The sequence below is a fragment of the Excalfactoria chinensis genome, chromosome 6 (genome assembly GCF_039878825.1).
Source record: "Excalfactoria chinensis isolate bCotChi1 chromosome 6, bCotChi1.hap2, whole genome shotgun sequence".
Classification (NCBI taxonomy): domain Eukaryota; kingdom Metazoa; phylum Chordata; class Aves; order Galliformes; family Phasianidae; genus Excalfactoria; species Excalfactoria chinensis.
The window spans coordinates 9,673,060-9,685,588 of NC_092830.1; positions in this window are offsets into that span (position 1 = coordinate 9,673,060).

Sequence of the window (12,529 nt, forward strand, 5' to 3'; positions counted from 1 at the left end):
TTGTGTATATTGTTGAATTGGACAGGACAGTGATTAAAGTATTGAAACATAGTGCAGTACCTCTTGAAACATACTTCAAATACAGGATGGAATATAAATGGAAATGAAATCACTTATGTACAGCTCACCTTAACGAAGTGTTCCCATGCAAATTAATTTGAATATTAAATGTAGGTATAAATATTATCTGCACTTTCTTTCTGTGCCTAATCCAAACCCAGCTGTGCCGGCCTGAGTCTGTTACTTCTGGGTGTTTTCCTATATTCTCCTGTTCATCCAACTGACTGTCACTTTGTATCCTGACAGTGTTTACCAAAGAGTTTCATTTTAGTATCTTTCCAAACAGGTGCCAGCCAGTGCACAATGTTCCAGCCTGACAAAAGGCTTTTGAATTTCATGCTGCACAAGTGGATTCTGCTCCACTGTCTGTGGAGTACCGTGATTTTGCCAGCCCTGTGTTTTACTTTGGTTTGTAATGCCCCTTAGCAGTGAAGGCATTAACAGTTGGTGGTTCTGTGATATATATATATATATTTTTATATATTGTGTTTTGGGAATTGGTGTTAATGGAAAAACTGTTCAGTTCTGCTGTTTGGAGATAATATGAAAGGAGGGTGGTGCTAAATGAGCATTAAAGATGCTGATATATTCACATGATATTGTCTTTAGAACAATATAAGAGCAGCCATATGTTTTGCTTTAGAAATGCACAGCGTCCTTCATTTTAAGTTGGATAACATCATTCACCTTGATTAGTTCACGCTTTAGTAAGCGTCAAATCTGGAGGTATTTCTGCATGATTTTCTGTCTCTTAGGGGATAGGATTACATGCTACCATTTAGGAAACACCTACCAGTACTTTCCAGCCTCGGGTTGTTTATACAGATCTGTATGTGGCTTTGGTACCACAGATTCCCATGGATTTGGTTTTTGTAATAATTATCACTTTTGAAATCATGCTCAGTGCTATGGAGGCGCACTCTGCTTAAAGGGAGACAAACAGTTTGCATAGGGCAAGGAGACTTATATACAGCTTATAATTTTAAATGGTGCATACAGAACATGTATTTTCTTCTGTAAACAGGTAAGCTTTGCATAAATTATCAGGGAAGTTTGTATAATTTTTTTTATCTTAATGCTAGATGAGATCAAGGTAAGGGGGAACCAAAAGTGTTTGGGCCAAAGGAATCTGTAGGAGTTTCTACCAGTTTGCAGTGTGTGAGAAAGACCTGTACTTAAACACAGCGTGCAGTGCAGCTCCCAGACACATGCAGCACTTTGTGTCACAGCTCACGCTAGTTGTTTGGCAGGAGTGGGTGTCCCTGTCAGGGAAGAAGCAGGGACCCAAAAGGAAGACCAGATGACATGTGGGTCTGTTACTAATTAAGGTGGGGACCTTGTGACACAGAACAGAGGAAAGGCTGAGGTACTGAATCCTTTTTCTACTCAGCTTTTCAACAGCAGTAAACAGGGAAGAGAAAAAGTGAGCTCTGGTTCCTTATTTCTTTATGCACAGTGATCTTGTTCTAGTAAAATGCTGTCTGTTGCAAGCATCCTTTAGAATTTATGCCACAAACACAAAATGGCATTTAGCTGTTATGTATATGCATTCTTGCCTCAAGCTGTGAATGTTTTCAGTTGGATAACTTTCTATGCAATCTTCAGTCATCAAGGCTTTAAGTAGATGAGGAAAAACATACCAAGTCATTTGAGTGGCTATTGTGAAGAACGTAGAGAAAGGAATTCATTGGAGCTTTGCAACCTCAAAACTAGTTCATAGGGCAAGCATAGTTGATGACAAACCCTATTTAATACACAGATATCTAATAGAGTTTGAGTACTGTGTGCTCAAAGTGTTGATTCAAATTTCAATGACTTTTGATAGCATTAATTCTCATTGTGGTTCATTGGCTTTTTGTTTTTAGTTGACTCTGTACTTCTTCAGATTAATACTGTGTGCTATAAAAGATAACTGGTTGAATGCAAGGAGCATAGGATTTTGAAAATTGAGAAGCTGTGACAATGCTGAAGTATTCTGAACTCCAAAAACACAACTTGAATATTTTAATTTGTCATCAGAGTGGGAGAATGGCTCTAGGTAATTTCTGGTTATCTTTATTTCTTCCATCTGCTGCTAATAAAAAATTAACTCGGTTGAAGTTTGGGTTAATATTATTTCTAGTTGCATATTACCTCATCCTAGTTTAATGAGGATTCCAGTCTCTCAAAATATTGCCTTGCCTGTTGTGATTCAGCTTACAAAAATACCTGCTGATTATGCACAAGTACGAGGACGAGTCTACAAAAGGAATATTCAGTGTTTTTCAGTGGAAATAAATGAATCATAGCCTTGATGTTCTGAGCTGTAGGGAAGAGGAGCAGCTTGAAAAGTGAGTGTCCAACAGTTTGTTGACTAAATACTTGATTTACCTGTTGAATTTTCAATTACGTGCTTTGTGAACTAGAGAAATGTGAGAAACTTCAAGCAGATGCATTGGGTATTGGCTGCCAGAGAGTTAAGGAAACGTTTATTTTTTACTAACCTGCTCCATGATTACTGTGACTTTATAGTAGAAGCTGAGGTAAATGTCCTATAGAGCAAGGTAAAGAGCACCAGATCAAAAATTTGTTTTATATTTCTATGTCTTCATTTGAAGTTGTCAGTGCTGCAAGAGTTCTACCCCTTCATAAGATTCTTTAATCTTGAGAAGTGTTAGGCTGATAGCAAGGAAGTTTGTGCCTTCTCTGCATACAGAGCAGTCTGGCATATAAACAGATTTAGCTCCTCCATAGTGATAAGACCAACTGATTTCAGTCATACATACAACCCTTCTTTTCTGTCTGAATCTGTATTTGTATTTATTACTGTGTTTTGTTTTATTTTCAGAAGGGCCATGTTCCCCATCTCCTACTAACTGAATTATCTTGGCAGGCAGAGCACAGTCTAGATGAGTAGGCCTGATTGCACCAGTCCTAGCCTCTCTTCTTTGAATTGTCATACTAATTATTTATTAGCAACACCTATGTTGCTTTTTGGGTTACTTTTTTCTTTTTTTATTTCTGTTAATTGAGACATGAGCACAATATGAATAGCTGTTATTTTGCCTGTTTGTAAGCTTACTGAAAAGGCTGGTACACAGAGTGGGATATTTAGCAGGTAAATTCCTATCAGCCTTAGAACACATCTGTATTTGCCAGCCTTTCCATTCGGGGTGGAGGTGTTTGCATACTCTATCCCTTTCTTGTTGCCTTTGATCAGGAATTTATCTTGACTCCTGATGTCAAGGCAAGGGTTCACTTGGCTGACTTCTTGATGTTTAGTGGATTACATGTTTTATTCCTTAATATTAAGGATTTAATTAATATTAAAAATATTTAAGTATTCATTTTTTGTATTAGAGTATTCAAATGTGCAGAATGCAGTGTAACTGTGGGAAGCTCTAGGGGCAGTGCCCATATCATGTTTTTACACCCGCGCTGTAGAAGACTCAGTGTTTACCCATTAATGTAATTGATAGTTCTGAAAAACGAATAAAACAGTAAGAACGTGAACTTTTCAAATCTTACTTGTCCTTCCAGTACCAGAGCATCTCTTAGTTGTGCAACACTTGATATGGTCATCTGCTGTTTCTTTTCTTTCTTCCCAAGGGACGAGTGCTCCAGCAAGCAGGATTTAGTTGTTTTGATTGCACAGCTGTTTAGTTTTAGTTGTATGTGCTAGAGACAATGTCCTGCATTTGGTGTAGAGATTCACTATATTTTTGATTGCATCCACTTAGTGATTCCTTGAGGATGTTAAAAATTACTGGAAAATATTGTTCCTTGTTTCCTTTCAGAAATGAGTGAGCTACCAGTGAAAACAGAGTTGCCCATCCACTTGTTGGTGGAGGCCCTACTAAAAGAGCACAGCTTTCTGACACATTACACCTCAGTTCACAACATCCTTCAGACAAGACATAACTTCTCTAGTAGATGATGATGTCAGATAATATCTGCAGAAATGAAGGATGAAAGTGACTGTACTGGGTATCATCTGATACTGGATCCAGAGTATGTACCAGTTCCTTATGATTCTTCAAATATCTTCCCAGCCTTACTATAAGTCTTTGAATCACTTAGAAACGCATCCAAAATTTTGAGTCATCCTCTGCTAAGCTGATAACTGAAATCAAGGAGGGTTGATATGTGCTCTAAAATGGGAGCTGCTTTTCATTGTGTCCATTTTCTGGGGGTGATAATGTGTTTTCTTTCTTTGTATAAAAGCTAAGATTATTTCTAAGTGCCTAAGAAGAACTCAGGCTATTAAGATGCTGAGGTACTTCTGAAAATCTTGACCTACAGATGTTTTGAAAGATTTTACAGTAACAATCGACAGAAAAAATATATTTTGATAGCAGATAATAACATCTATCGTATATCAAAGATACCAGTCAGTTTGTTACCAAATACAGTCTAGACTGGAACTATTAGAAGGGTCAGTAAAACTTTAACCCTCCTAATGATGACTGAGCCTGATGATTCTTGAGTGAATACAAACTGGATATTCTGCTGCCACTTGGGTTTCTGAGATGATGATTCTACTGCATTGCTCATCTTACTACTCAGTTCCTGACAAATGCTCTGGCTAACCTGGGGTAAAACGGTGGCCCACGAGAATTTGTCTTCATTCAATTCAGCCAAGATAGGTTGGACGCTGGTGCGATACACCGTTTGTACCACAGCCTGTTCCCTCAGGTCCTGGGTTCCTTTCTCCAGGGCAATCCATCTGTCTGGGTTACATCCCAGGTGAAAGATAATTGCCTAAAAGGAACCTTCTCCTCACAGCTCAATTATTTGTGCTTCTGATGCATAGAAGGGGCGTGCAACGGGCATAGCCCATTGGTGGGAGCAGCATATACTCTGTAATCATCACTGTGTCTCCTCCCATAGCCGTATTTTGTACCATTGCTACAACGAGGAAGAAAGTAGCAAAGGACAGAATGAAAGGAAATAAGCAATAATAAAACAATAGCAAGTGCAATCACGGTGTCGAGCCATACAGCTTTGTGGGTTTTTTTTTTTTTTTTCTTCTCATTAATAAAGTGGTGGGAATGGCGGAAGAGACGAGTGGTGCACAGATGATTAAAAAGGGAGAAGCACAAAAATAGAGATCCCTGTTTAAGAACATATTTTATTTTATTATTATTTTTTAAAGCACTTTAGGAGAGAAACAGTGGATGCTCAGAGAAAAAAATAAAATTGAATGTCAAATTTTGTATTCCACTTCAGGACAAGCCATGGTAATAAGTGTTACAAGTGAGAAATCTCCCTTGTAATTTCATGCCAGCATATTGCAATGAGAAGATTGAAGAAGATTGATGGAAATCTTAATCTCAAATCAAACAGATAAGGAGAGGAACGTGAGGCCTCTCCTTGTCAAATAAGACACAGTCACAGTTCAAATGAGCCAATGTGGTACGGTGGCTCTTTGTCTGGGAAAACGCCAGTTGTTGTCTTTCTAATAAAAACAGTGCAAGGGGGTCTCCTGTAATCAGGGAAGCTGACACTTGGCTGCTGTTTTTTCAATTTCCAGATAAAAATGATACTTGCCAAGTCTGTAATCCTCTGCAGAGCCGGCTTGAAGTCCATCCTGAGTCTGTGAGGTGAGAAAAGCTGCTCAAAGCAGCTTTTGCCAGGGTGAATCGGGAGGGGGGGTGTGCAAGGCCTTCCTTGGCTGGGTGGCTGCGTGCCGAGTTCCTTTGCGATGTCAAGATTCCCTTTTCCTCCGGGAGGGGGGCTTGCCGCTCTGCAGGTCTAATGGTGTCCCCGCTGATGTTTCAGGAGCTGCTGCAGAAGAAAGAAGAAGCGGTGTGGAGGACCTGCCAGGCAGGAACTGGGAAGAAATTGATTCTGTTAACTCTCATTCTCATTCAGTTTGCTTTTCCCTTTTAGTACCTCTGTTGAAATGTATGAATTACTCTTGCTTGCTCCTTATTGTTATCTTTCTGCTCTGAGAATAAATGTTTATGTTGGTTTTTTTGTTTGTTTTTTGTTGTTTTTTTTTTTTTTTTTACAATGATATCTGGCTTTTATCTCTGTCCTCCTTAGAATTTTTCTTTTGAATTACACCTCTGTTAGCACGAAGCTTTTACTTACTGGGTGGTTTACTTTCATGCCATTTGTTTCTTTCCTTCACCTATATGGAAGATCCTTTTATCTGAGCTGCTGATTTTAGTGTCCTTTCTTTGGGTTGTAGTGGTGACTGATATGGCACAGCTCTTCCCTTATTCTGCCCATGTCCTTTGTCAAGCAGGCTGTGGTTTAGTTTTTCAGCCAATTAAGTTGCCTTTCTTTTAGGAACACTTTTCTGACTTCTTCCTTTGCAGTTTTTCAGCGGTTAATGCTGCTCTTTCTGCTGATGCTTTATCCCTTCTCTTTCTTTCAGTGCAGTCTTACTGCACATTCTGCACTTACATGGCCCTAATCAACATGGCTGGTGATTTTGTTTTTCTGAAGTGCTGTGGTTTAATTTTGCAGGTGGTTTAGTCCTATGCAGTTTTTGGCTTCCTCCCCTGCTTCCCACGGGGTAACAGTTGAGACTGGGATGAGAGGGGGAACAGGTAGAAATATTGAATTAAAGATAAAAAGAATTTACTAATGTACAAAAAAGAAAGGGAAAACTCGATAATGGCTATGGTACGTACACTCATTTATTTATGAGTAGCAACTGTTAACCACACAATTGCCCAGCCACCACTGACCGATGCTCAGCCAGTCCCCAAGCATCGGTAGCGTTCAGGCTGGACGTTAGGAAATATTATTTCTCTGAAGGAGCGGTCAGGCAGTGGTATGGGCTGCCCAGGGAGGTGCTGGAGTCACAGACCCTGGAGGTGTTCAATGAATGATTTGACGTTGTGTTGAGGTAGACTGTTTATTGAGAGCTATTGGTGATGTGTGGATGGCTGGACTGGGTGATCCAGCTGTGGTGATTCCATGATTCCAATGTATAATCTGATTTTTCCAGATGCAGTGTATTGTAGGGGATGTGATATAGGAACTCAGTGCTGTGTTCTTTTGCCCAGGTGATACTAAGATTGTTTCAGGACTGAGTCCTGTAGTCTGACTCAGTTCTTTCTGGGTTGCCATGTCACCAGAAGGCTTGATTTTCAGGGCCCTGGACAGTAATTTGGGCAGTTGCAAATGAGCATGGGGTCTGTTTCCAGCCACCTGGTGGTTGCTTCCACCACTGGAAGCACATGGTGCTTGGTTGGCCAGCAGCTGTAATCCTTTTGCACATCTCAAAGTTTACTTAATGTTAGGAGTCAGAGAGCTTCTTTGTCTTTCTTCCCCTCCCATTTTAGTAATGGCTTTGCTCAACCTTAATCTTGACTAAGGGGCTTCTCTCCTTGTTAAATGTTTTGGCTTTTATAGATATCTTTTTCATCTTGCTTATAGGGGTCAACAGTTAAGGGCACTGATTAGTTCTTTGGTTGAATTGCTGGACTTATTATAGGAATTGGAGTGACCACAGGGCTAGTTGTGAGGCTCATGGCAGCTGCAGGAGCCTTTAGAAGGGTTACAGTACCCACAGGTTCATCACAAGCACTGAAGCAATTGCAGGGCCTGTTGCAGGGATTGGAGTAGCTGCAGGATGTGTTGCATGGGCTGGAGCAGCAGCAGAACCTCTCTGATCTCTCCCATTCTGTTCTCAAACGAACATTAAAAAATGTTTTGTCTGTGCAATGGAATACTTCAGTGAAGGTGTTTTGACAGCTGTCTCTATGGCAGGGCAGGTGGTGGGAGAGTAGTCTCCGTGTATTCTTTCCCTCCAGTAGATTCTTTCATTCTTGTGTTTGGTTGATGCAGAAGGGGAATTCACAGCACAAAGTGCTCACTAGAAACCTTGTTTTTTGAGAGGGAAAAAATGCTTCACTATTTTTGGAGGCTTTTTAAAACTATAGAAAATATTTCCGGTATTAGTTATCTGAAAGGACATTTGGGCAAAAGAATGAGATGTGTTTTATCCCTTAACAATTGCTTGTACTCTTTAAATAGAGATGAGGTACTCAAATGTGTGGAAAGTTGGGTTTCTGTTTAGTTTCTCCTTTAGGCGTCCTCTCAGCACCAACCACCTTCTCTGATGATTTAAAATCGGAAACAGAGAACTGAGAAGAGTTTATGTAAATCTCTGAGGATACGGCAGTAGTCCTGAGAAGAAAGAGAAGAAGTGGGTGAGCCTGAGCTACCCTCTGCAGTGAGTATCAAGGCAGAAAATTAATGTTTTGGCTGGCCAAGAGAAGATATGATGTTGTTTTATGCTTTTATGTGTATTATTTATTATCATCCAGTATTTGATTTTTACACCATTTTCCTTTTTAAAGCTTTAGGTCATTCAGCGTCACTGAGTTCAGTGGAAGAAATGAATCCCATGGATGTATCTTCTTAGCTTTAAAACAAGAAAGGGACTTGAATGTTTTGCTGATCTCAAATCCACCGTGAAATCTTCAGTGTGTCTCCAGCTGTAGGTACGTAAATACTACCACTATTATATCAGGAGGCGGTTAATGTTGTTGTCACAGCTGTGGTCGAGTGATCTGAACTTTTAAAATAAAATAGAAGGTAAGTCAGAAGTGTACCAAGATGAGAACTTTGACTGATGCAGCTCTACCATGGGAAGCTTGACCCAATGCAGTGGTTGAAGAAAGTTTTTCAGGAAGCTTTGAGGGGATCCCATTACTGTGTACTAGAATTTGCCCATTTTTACACGCTGGAATGATCTCTTAAAAGAGAGCCATCTTTCCATGCAAAGAGTTGGAGAACGTGTGAATTGCTGATGGCAGCAAACTGTGTGTAAAAGATGAAAGATCAGGTCAGGACTCTTGACGCTGTAAGATGTACAGGCGGTAGCTTCATTCCACCCATTTAATTCACAGCTTTTGTATTGTTGTGTAGTTTTAGCAAGGTCATCCGAGCTTTTGAGAGGATAAGAATAAAATATGGAGAGGACAGTTTTTGAGAACCAAGCTGGTACTTTGTCTACTTGTAGGATTTCTCACAACTGAGCCACCAGGACATCTCCAAGGAAACCGATACGTTTAGGTGTTCTTTCTACCAAAGGACTGCTAAGCAGCCTATACTGCTGTCCACAGTTTGCTGTGACATAATTGCTGGAGCGGAGAATTGACAAGCTTCCCTTTGCTTGTCCCGGCTGAAGTGTTTAACTCTGCTTTCTGTTAAATGGATGAGGCTAAAGTTAGGAGGACTCGCCTGTATTTTTAAGGAGGCTGTACTGATATTATTTTTACCTGAGTATTTCATGAAGCATATTTTTGATGCTGAAGTGGCTGTGAGGTCAGTGGTAATGAAAGGGTGTTAGCATGCAATGTAATGTATGTATGTATTTCTCTGGTGTATTGAAGTTGGAGGTATTCTTTTAAAGTTCTTCAAACAGCTCTGTGGTGAGGATGATGTAAAAAGGCACATTGACAGAGTGTATTCTGGTGAAATGTTCACAGAAGCAGAAGGGGTTCCTGCAAAGCTGTGGTTTGAGGCCAAAATGCAGAACCGTCCAGATATCGCTTGTTATGTAGCTGGAGTTGTTCATAGGTGTCTTGTATTTTAAAATGCAGTGGGGAAGCACAGGAATCTATTCTGTCTGTTTCTTGATTAAGCGATGAGACTTTACTGGAGGTCAGCTGATGTGTAAGGGAATTTCAGCCTTGGTAGACTAACAGGTGATGCTGCTTCAACTTTAGGTCCCTAACTTTTTTCTTTTAGTGAAACAAATGCGAAGTTAATTGTCACAAGGGAAGTTTAATGTGAAACTGAGTGAGAATGGGGATAATCAAAGGAAAGATTTAGCAAATTAAGTCCATATATTTGATGACCCACAATAATGTTGTATTCCTTCTTTCTTTTTTTGATGCTGTTGTTGGAGTAAAATCCTGAAAGTAGTGTTTTCACTGAAGAAGTAACTTCCTGCTGGAGGCTGAGAAAATGGTAGAACAATATTCAGCCTATTTCATAAAATACAAAACTTCATTGTGAAACGTGATATGTAGTCCAGTTCACCTGTCTTCCACTTGGCCTTAGAGTGATATGCATGTACACAGTACATCTCAATTTGCCTATAAGAATAAAGATGACAGAATTAAAATGTCTCAAGTGAAGCACTCTAACATATCTATGCAGAACTGGGGAAGCCTCCAGTGATTTCCAACATCATGGGACACATTTTCTTTCTGGTAGCTTAGGGGCCTTTCCATTAATGTCATATTTTATGCATTGTTACACATAAACACACATAAGTAGATATCACATATATATATATATCACATATGTATGTGTATATATATATATATATATTACTTGTATGGTTAGAAACTGAGAACAAAGTTCACAGTGGACTGGCTTTTGTAAAATGTGTTTGTTCAGTATTTTTTTTGTAGGGGCTAAGTAAGTTGTTTTTCAGAAATATCCCATACCCGTGTTTTCAGAAGAGTAAAAATAGCAAAATGTATCCTGTTCTGAGAGAGAGCGTTCATTCCACAGTTCTTTTAAATTGCATAGTATTAAAGAAGCAGTAAAATAGATGACTGTCACCAGGAATAAAATCAAGGCAACTGATCTTCACAGTCCTTCTAAGGACTCTGAACTTTGCTGAAAAGGGAAAACATGATAAACAGAAGAATGATGTTTTAAGATGCTGAAGAGAATAGGCTGTACGAATGAGAATCAGTGTGCGTTTTAGATATGCTGCCAGGTGGATGAGACAAAGGTGTGCATTTGTCAGCATTATTGCTCTTAGGTTTTGATTGTTCCAGCATTTTGAAGAAGGTGTTTTGGAAGGGATGCACAAATTTCACAATCATTTTTGTACCAGTTAATAGAGGTTGTCTATCCACAGCTCAGAGGAATAATATTTGTGTCCCTCATGTGCTTCACAATAACCTTTAATCCTTGAAATCCTACGTACTCTGTCCCACAGCTCCTGCTGTTTCTGAACTTAACTCCAGATTCTTGAAGGCAGTAATAAACTTTCCAGTCAGTTGAAAGATATTTGGCTGACCATCTGCTTCCAGGGTCTAATTATCCTTTTTTTTTTTTTTTGGGGGGGGGGGGAAGAGGGGAAAGAAGTTCACATTATTTTTTATAATGTATATATGTGGGAAATGTGATTACTGTATGAATTGTGCAAATGTAATTAAAGATGTGGTAACATTTTCTTCCAAAAAGTAGTTCCTGAATTTTACCGGTGTAAGTAAGAGGGAAATGAAGTTCAGCAGTTGTCCCTCTCACCGTGACGCTGTGTCTGTAGGCTTTACGTGGCTTCAGAGATGCACCCAAAGCCAGCAGAATCTTGGTCTTGTAACGTGAGGTTTAGACAGCGAACTTTAGACTGCAGATTGTTGGAAATGTTTCCACAAAGCACCATTGCTGAAGAATGTTCCACTAAAAACATTTCCTTCCTTTCTCTTCTTTGTTTTCAACTTGTAAAAATGGATGTTTTCAAATGACTTTCTCTGGTAACCTTTCCTTCATCCAATACATAAATTCTCATCTAAATGAAGAAAAAGTGCCACCCAAAATCAGCCTACTTCAGACAGGTATTTGAGCCTGTTTCACTTGGATTCCGGATAAGAAAACTCAGCACTGGTCGGCACGGCTGACCTACAGCAACACGCTGGTGACATTTTTGTGGGATCCTGAGTTTTGCACAAGTGGAAACGCTTGGTTAATCTCAACACCTCCCAAGCAGCGATGAAACCATTTAATACTCTTTTAAAGAGATGCTGAAAAGAAGGGGATCAGAAAAGGACAGTTTAATACACAAGTAGAACTGCTAATTCACTTCTAAATGCATTTTTTTTTCTGCTTATAAAATGATCTTTCATTAGGAAGACTGGTTGAAGTCTTTCCATCCACTCCACGCTCAACAAGATTTTTAATTTTTAATTTTACTGTTATGCATGTAAATCAGAAAGTCTGCGTGCTGATGTCTTTTTTTCCTTGAGACTGAGCTTGTTTCCCTCTGCTTTTAATCTGAGTGAATTTCTGAACAGACCACAGTATAGTATAAATTAATAATTTCCTAGTGTCATGTATTCTGATTGGGCTTCTATTGTTTTGCATGTTAAGTTTATGGATAAACAACTTAATTTGTACATTGTTAAAGTGAAAGATAATTTTTGATTAAAACTGAAGATTAATTCTTTCAGTTGTTCCCTGTCTCAGTGCATCTCTGCTGGACGCGGTGCTCTGCGTAGAAGATCATAGTTTGCTCTGGAGTGCCGATGTGCATGCATGACTTTGAATCCAGTTATTTACTTGTGTTCATCTGTGGGATTTGACGGAATAACCTGACTGCAAGCAGCTGAATAGCATACGGGAATCTTTGCAGAATCACACCAACTTCTAAATGATTCTCTGTAATATGAAACATCCCTTATTCTTTTCTTCTGGATCCTCTGTCTTGTATGCTTTCTTTGAATGATTTTTCTCCTGTCTCACCATCCAGTAATCAATACTAAGCTGTTTAAAGGTGCTATGA